The sequence below is a fragment of the Salvelinus sp. IW2-2015 genome, unplaced genomic scaffold, assembly GCF_002910315.2.
Source record: "Salvelinus sp. IW2-2015 unplaced genomic scaffold, ASM291031v2 Un_scaffold3248, whole genome shotgun sequence".
NCBI classification, from domain to species: Eukaryota; Metazoa; Chordata; class Actinopteri; order Salmoniformes; family Salmonidae; genus Salvelinus; species Salvelinus sp. IW2-2015.
Window position 1 is genome coordinate 70,823 of NW_019944535.1, and position 7,128 is coordinate 77,950.

The following is a 7,128-nucleotide window of genomic DNA, read 5'->3' on the forward strand; positions in this document are numbered from 1 at the left end:
TAGAGAGATGAATAACATTTGATGCATCCAATCCATCCAATGTGAAATACTGATGCCCATGTAATGAGCTGAGATATATACACATGTCCTGTCCTAGTGATGAGCTGAGATGTGTATATATATATATATTAATGTCCTGTCTAGTGATGAGCTGAAGATTGTGTGTGATATAATAATTATATTTGTCCGTTCCTAGTGATGAGCTGAGATATAATACACATGTCCTGTCCTAGTGATGAGCTGAGATGTGTGTATATATTATATATATATATGTCCTGTCCTAGTGATGAGCTGAGATATATATATATATATATGTCCTGTCTAGTGATGAGCTAGATGTGTATATATAATATATATATGTCCTGTCCTAGTGATGAGCTGAGATATATACACATGTCCTGTCTCTAGTGATAGCTGAGATGTGTATATATATATAATATATAACACATGTGTCCTAGTGAGAGCTGAGATGTGTATTATATATTATTTTTATAGGTCCTGTCTAGTGATGAGCTGAGATGTGTATATATATATATATATATGTCCTGTGTCTAGTGATGAGCTGAGATATATACACATGTCCTGTCCTAGTGATGGGCTGAGATGTGTATATATAATATATATAATGTCCTGTCCTAGGAGAGCTGAGATTGTATATATATATATATATGTCCTGTCCTAGTGATGAGCTGAGATGTGTATATATATATATATATATATGTCCTGTCCTATGTGAGGAGCATGATGTGTTTATATATATATATTATAGTCCGGTCCTAGTGGGATGGGCTGATATAACATCGCTCAAAAATTAAAGGGAACACTAAAATAACACATCCTAGATCTGAATGAATGAAATACTCTTATTAAATCTTTTTTCTTTACATAGTTGAATGTGCTGACAACAAAATCACACACAAATTATCAATGGAAATCAAATTTATCAACCATTGAGGCTGGATTTGGAGTCACACTCAAAATTAAAGTGGAAAACCACACTACAGGCTGATCCAACTTTGATGTAATGTCCTTAAAATAAGTCAAAATGAGGCTCAGTAGTGTGTGTGGCCTCCACGTGCCTGTATGACCTCCCTACAACGCCTGGGCTCCTGAGGGATCTCCTCCCAGACCTGGACTAAAGCATCCGCCAACTCCTGGACAGTCTGTGGTGCAACGTGGCGTTGGTGGATGGAGCGAGACATGATGTCCCAGATGTGCTCAATTGGATTCAGTCTGGGGAACGGCGCGGCCAGTCCATAGCATCAATGCCTTCCTCTTGCAGGAACTCGTGACACACTCCAGCCACTAGAGGTCTAGCATTGTCTTGCATTGGAGGAACCCAGGGCCAACCGCACCAGCATATGGTCTCACAAGGGGTCTGAGGATCATCTCGGCGAGCACATGGAGGCTGTGCGGCCCCCCAAAGAAATGGCACCACACCATGACTGACCCACCGCCAAACCGGTCATGCTGGAGATGTTGCAGGCAGCAGAACGTTCTCCACGGCGTCTCAATCTGTCACGTCTGTCACGTGCTCATGTGAACCTGCTTTCATCTGTGAAGAGCACAGGGCGCCAGTGGCGAATTTGCCAATCCTGGTGTTCTTCTGGCAAATGCCAAACGTCCTGCACGGTGTTGGCCTGTAAGCACAACCCCACCTGTGGACGTCGGGCCCCTCATACCACCCTCATGGAGTCTGTTTCTGACCGTTTGAGCAGACACATGCACATTTGTGGCCTGCTGGAGGTCATTTTGCAGGGCTCTGGCAGTGCTCCTCCTGCTCCTCCTTGCACAAAGGCGGAGGTAGCGGTCCTGCTGCTGGGTTGTTGCCCTCCTACGCGCTCCTCCAAGTCTCCTGATGTACTGGCCTGTCTCCTGGTAGCGCCTCCATGCTCTGGACACTCCGCTGACAGACACAAGCAAACCTTCTTGCCACAGCTCGCATTGATGTGCCATCCTGGATGAGCTGCACTACCTGAGCCACTTGTGTGGGTTGTAGACTCCGTCTCATGCTACCACTAGAGTGAAAGCACGCGCATTGTTCAAAAGTGACCAAAACATCAGCCAGGAAGCATTAGGAACTGAGAAGTGGTCTGTGGTCACCACCTGCAGAACCACTCCTTTATTGGGGGTGTCTGCTAAATTGCCTATAATTTCCACCTGTTTGTCTATTCCATTTGCACAACAGATGTGAAATTCTTATTGTCATCAGTGTTTGCTTCCTAAGTGGACAGTTTGATTTCACAGAAGTGTGATTGACTTGGAGTTACATTGTGTTGTTTAAGTGTTCCTTTATTTTTTTGAGCAGTGTATATATACACACATGTCCTGTCCTAATGAGGAGCTGAAATATAGCCTATTGATTTCAATAAATGTGAAGATTAAACAAGATCAAACTTGTATTTCTTGCATGTGCATCATATCTCTCCTTTCTAATGAGCTCATCTGACGAATGTGATGTTCTTGCCTTGTTGTTTCAGGCACCTGGACATGGTCAGCCGAGTCAGCCCGGGTTCAAGTTCACCGTAGCGGAGTCCTGCGACAGGATCAAAGACGAGTTTCAGTTCCTACAGGCCCAATATCACAGGTAACTAGTTAGTTCCATACCAGGCCAATATCACAGGTAACTAGTTAGTTCCATACAGGCCCAATATCACAGGTAACTAGTTAGTTCCATGCAGGCCAATATCACAGGTAACTAGTTAGTTCCATGCAGGCCCAATATCACAGGTAACTAGTTAGTTCCATGCAGCCCAATATCACAGGTAACTAGTTAGTTCCTGCAGGCCCAATATCACACGGTAACTAGTCAGTTCCACGCAGGCCCAATATCACAGGTAACAGTCAGTTTCCACGCAGGCCAATATCACAGGTAACTAGTCAGTTCCCGCAGGCCCAATATCACAGGTAATAGTCAGTTCCACGCAGGCCCAATATCACCAGGTAACTAGTTCAGTTCCACGGCAGGCCCAATAATCACAGGTACATCAGTCAGTTTGTTCGCACGCAGGCCAATATCACAAGGTAACTAGTCAGTTTCCTGCAGGCCCAATATCAGAGGTAACTAGTTAGTTCCATGGCAGGCCCAATATCACAGGTAATCTAGTTTAGTTCCAGCAGAGCCCAATATCACAGGTAACTAGTTCAGTTCCGCAGGCCCAATATCACAGGTAAACTAGTCAGTTCCACGCAGGCCAATATCACAGGTAACTAGTCAGTTCCACGAGCCCCAATATCACAGGTAACTAGTTAGTTCAGCAGCGCCCAATATCACAAGGTAACTATTTAGTTCCACGCAGGCCCAATATCAACAGGTAACTAGTTAGTTCCATGCAGGCCCAATATCACAGGTAATAGTCATTTCACAGGCAGACCGCAATATCACAGGTAACGTAGTTAGTTCATGGCAGGCCCAATATCACAGGTAACTATAGTTCTATGCAGCCCAATATCACAGTAACTAGTTAGTTCACGCAGGCCCATATCACAGGTAACTAGTCATTCCACGCAGGCCCAATATCACAGGTAACTAGTCAGTTCCACGCAGGCCCAATATCCAACAGGTAACTAGTTAGTTCCACGAGCCAATATCACAGGTACTAGCAGTTCATGCAGCCCATATCACAGTAACTAGGTTAGTTCAATGAGCGCCCAATATCACACGTAACTAGCCAAGTTATGCCAGGCCCAATATATCACTAGGTAACTAGCGTCAGTTCTCACGCAGGCCAATATCACAGGTAACTAGTCAGTTCTCATCCAGGCCCAATATCACAGGTAACTGCCAGTTCTATGCAGCCCAATATCACAGGTAACTAGTCAGTTTTCTATGCAGGCCCAATATCACAGGTAACTAGTCAGTTCCTGCAGGCCCAATATCACAGTAACTAAGCCCCGTCTATGCAGGCCCAATGATCACAGGTAAACAGCCAAGTTCTATGCCAGGGCCCAATATCACAGGTAACTAGTCTAGTCTCAGCAAGGCCCAATAGTCACATGGTAACTCAGCAGTTCTACGCAGGCCCAATATCACAGTCGTAGCACAGTTCAGTTTCACGGGCCCAATATCACAGGTAACTAGTCAGTTCTCCCATTGCGAGAACCCAATTCACCACGTTAAACTAGTAGTTTCCAGCAGGCGCAATCAAACGTCTAACATCATCAGGCACAAAGGTAACTAGTCCTATTCCACCATGGCCCAATATCACAGGTAACTAGCAGTTCTCATGCAGGCCCAATATCACAGGTAACTGCCAGTTTCTATGCAGCCCATATCCACAGGTAACTAGTCACAGTTCTATCCAGGCCCAATATCAGCGAGGCTAACTAGCCAGTTCTAATCAGGCCCAGTATATCAACAGGTAACTAGTCAGTTCCTATGCAGGCCCAATTATCAACTAGTAACCTAGCCAGGTTCCTAATGCAGGCCGAATCATCAAGGTAACCGTAGGCCGTTCTATGCAGGCCAATATACAGGTAACTAGGCCAGTGTCTATGGTGCCCAAATAGTCACACGTAAAGTGTCAAAGCACCTATCACAGTACTAGCAGTTCTATGCAGGCCCAATATCAGCAGGTAACTCTAGCCCAGTTTATGCAGGCCCAATATCACAGGTAACTAGCCAGTTCTACTCAGGCCCCAATCACAGGTAACCTAGCCGTTCTATGCAGGCCCAATTATCACAGGTAACTAGCCCTCAGTTCTATGCAGGCCCAATATCACAAGGTGACTAGCCAGTTTATGCAGGCACCAATATCACAGGTACAACTAGCCAGTTCTATGGCAGACCCAATATCACACGTAACTATCCCAGTGTCTATGGCAGACCCATATATCACAGGTAACTAGCAGTTCAGCAGGCCAATATCATCAGGTAATAGCCAGTTCTATGCAGGCCCAATATCACAGGTAACTAGCCAGTTTCAGCCAGGCCCAATATCACAGGTAACTAGCCAGTTCTATGCAGGCCCAATATCAACGTACTAGCAGTTCCATGAGACCCAATATCACAGTAACTAGCAGTTCTACAGGCCCAATATCCCGTAACTAGCCAGTCTATGCAGGCCCAATATCACAGGTAACTAGAGTCTAGCAGGCCAATACCAAGGTAACTAAGCCCATCGCAGGCCCAATACACAGTAACTAGCAGTTCTATGCAGCCCAATATCACAGGTAACTAGCCAGTCTACAGGCCAATATCACAGTAACTAGCAGTTCTATGCAGGCCCCAATATCACACGGTAACTAGCCAGTCTATGCAGCCCAATATCACAGGTAACTAGCCAGTTCTATGCAGGCCCAATATACCTACTCAGTGCGGCCATACCAGGTAACTAGCCAGTTCTATGCAGGCCAATATCACGGTAACTAGCCAGTTCTATGCAGGCCCAATATCACAGGTACACTAGCCAGTTCTACTGCAGGCCCAATATCACAGGTAACTAGCCAGTTCTATGCAGGCCCAGGTGCTCCCTGAAAAAATGGTCAGCGTAGAGTCTGCTGTCATCCGAACTGAATCCGCTACGTTGTTTGATTTCATTTTAGATGCTTGTCTATATCAAAATGGAGAAGTCTGGACACGGTTTAAATTGCTAGCCAAAATCTTCACTGTGGTAAAAATGTCCCTTACAGACACTGAATGTAATCTGATTTTGAACAGAGGGCTTCGTATACCTGGCTCTACCTCGTTATTTGCAAACTCATCTACATTTATGAGAGTTAATTAACACCGTGTTTGACCGCGCAATGGCGTCGCTGTTTCAGAGGGAAAACAAACTGCTGAAGTTGACACTTTGTTGCATTTGTCTTCAAAACTAGACTGACTGACAGTGATTTATTGAAGAGGCTACAGCAGATCGTCCTTAATGGAGCCCTAACCTTATGTAGTGCACTACTTTAGAAACGGGCCCTATTCCTATATAGTACACTACTTTAGACCAGGGCCCTATCCCTATATAGTGCACTACTTTAGACAGGGCCCCTATTCCCTATTTAGTCACTACTTTAGACGCAGAGAACCTAAGGCCCTAGTTATAGTACAGCTACTCTTAGACCAAGAGCCCTATAGCCCTATATAAGTGACACTACTCTATTTAGACCGAGGGCCGCTATTCTCTATATAGTTGCACTACTGTTACGAACCCAGGGCAGTACCTTACGTATTGAAGTAGAGCCCATACTGTTAGGACGCAGGCCACTCAGTTTCTAAAATTGGATCGGACACTATCAAGTTCGAGCGGCAGGGCCGGATGAATTACCACTATCATAGCTACAGGCACTTTTCGTGACCAGTGGCCCTATTCCCTATATACGTACACTACTATAGACCAGAGCCTAATCCTATAATGAGTTACACTCCTATAGAAGCCAGAGCCCTATCCCTATTATGTGCCACACTTTTAGACATGGGTTCCTATTGCCCTATATAGTGACACTAACTATAGACCAGGGCTGGCACCACCTATTCCCTATAAGGCACTACTTTAGACCAGAGCCCGTTTCCCCTATAAGTGACTAGCTTTAGACCAGAGCCCCATTCCCTAATATAGTGCACTAATTACTTTGACCAGAGCCAATTTGGAAAGGGTACCATTGAGGAGGGATCCAGAGAGACGTAAATTGACACCTTGTCTCCCTGTTTAAAGTCTTAAGGTGGAGTACGACAAGCTGTCCAATGAGAAGACAGAGATGCAGCGCCACTATGTCATGGTAAGAGTATGGGTACAATAGGAGATCATTATGGGTCTGAATGAACAGGCTTGTCGAGGGATTATCTTCACCTCTGGGTTTCATTTATCTTTCTGTGCTTCATAGGTGGGGTTGTGTGTGTGTGTTGTACATGTGGTTGATAGGTGTGTGTGTTGTGTGTGTGTTGTACATGTGGTTGATAGGTGTGTGTGTGTGTTGTGTGTGTGTTGTACATGTGGTTGATAGGTGTGTGTGTGTGTGTGTCTCATACCTCAAATCAAATGTTATTTGTCACATGCGCCGAATACAACAGGTGTAGACCTTACAGTGAAATGCTTACTTACAAGCCCTTAACCAACAATGTTTAAGACATTTTAAGAAAATAAATGTTAAGTAAGAAATTGAAAATTTTAAGTAACAAATAATTAAACAGCAGCAGTA

The 7,128-nt window shown here is 44.8% G+C and overlaps 1 long non-coding RNA gene across 1 annotated transcript in view; it reads left to right on the forward strand.

Moving 5' to 3' along the window:
* Window positions 1-6,727, forward strand: part of LOC112075582 (uncharacterized) — an 11,844-nt gene extending 5,117 nt beyond the window's left edge. The window contains exons 3-4 of the long non-coding RNA XR_002895004.2: window positions 2,481-2,587; window positions 6,645-6,727. This is a non-coding gene — a long non-coding RNA (uncharacterized lncRNA). The remainder of the gene's footprint in view (window positions 1-2,480; window positions 2,588-6,644) is intronic.
* The last annotated feature ends 401 nt before the right edge of the window (window positions 6,728-7,128 follow it).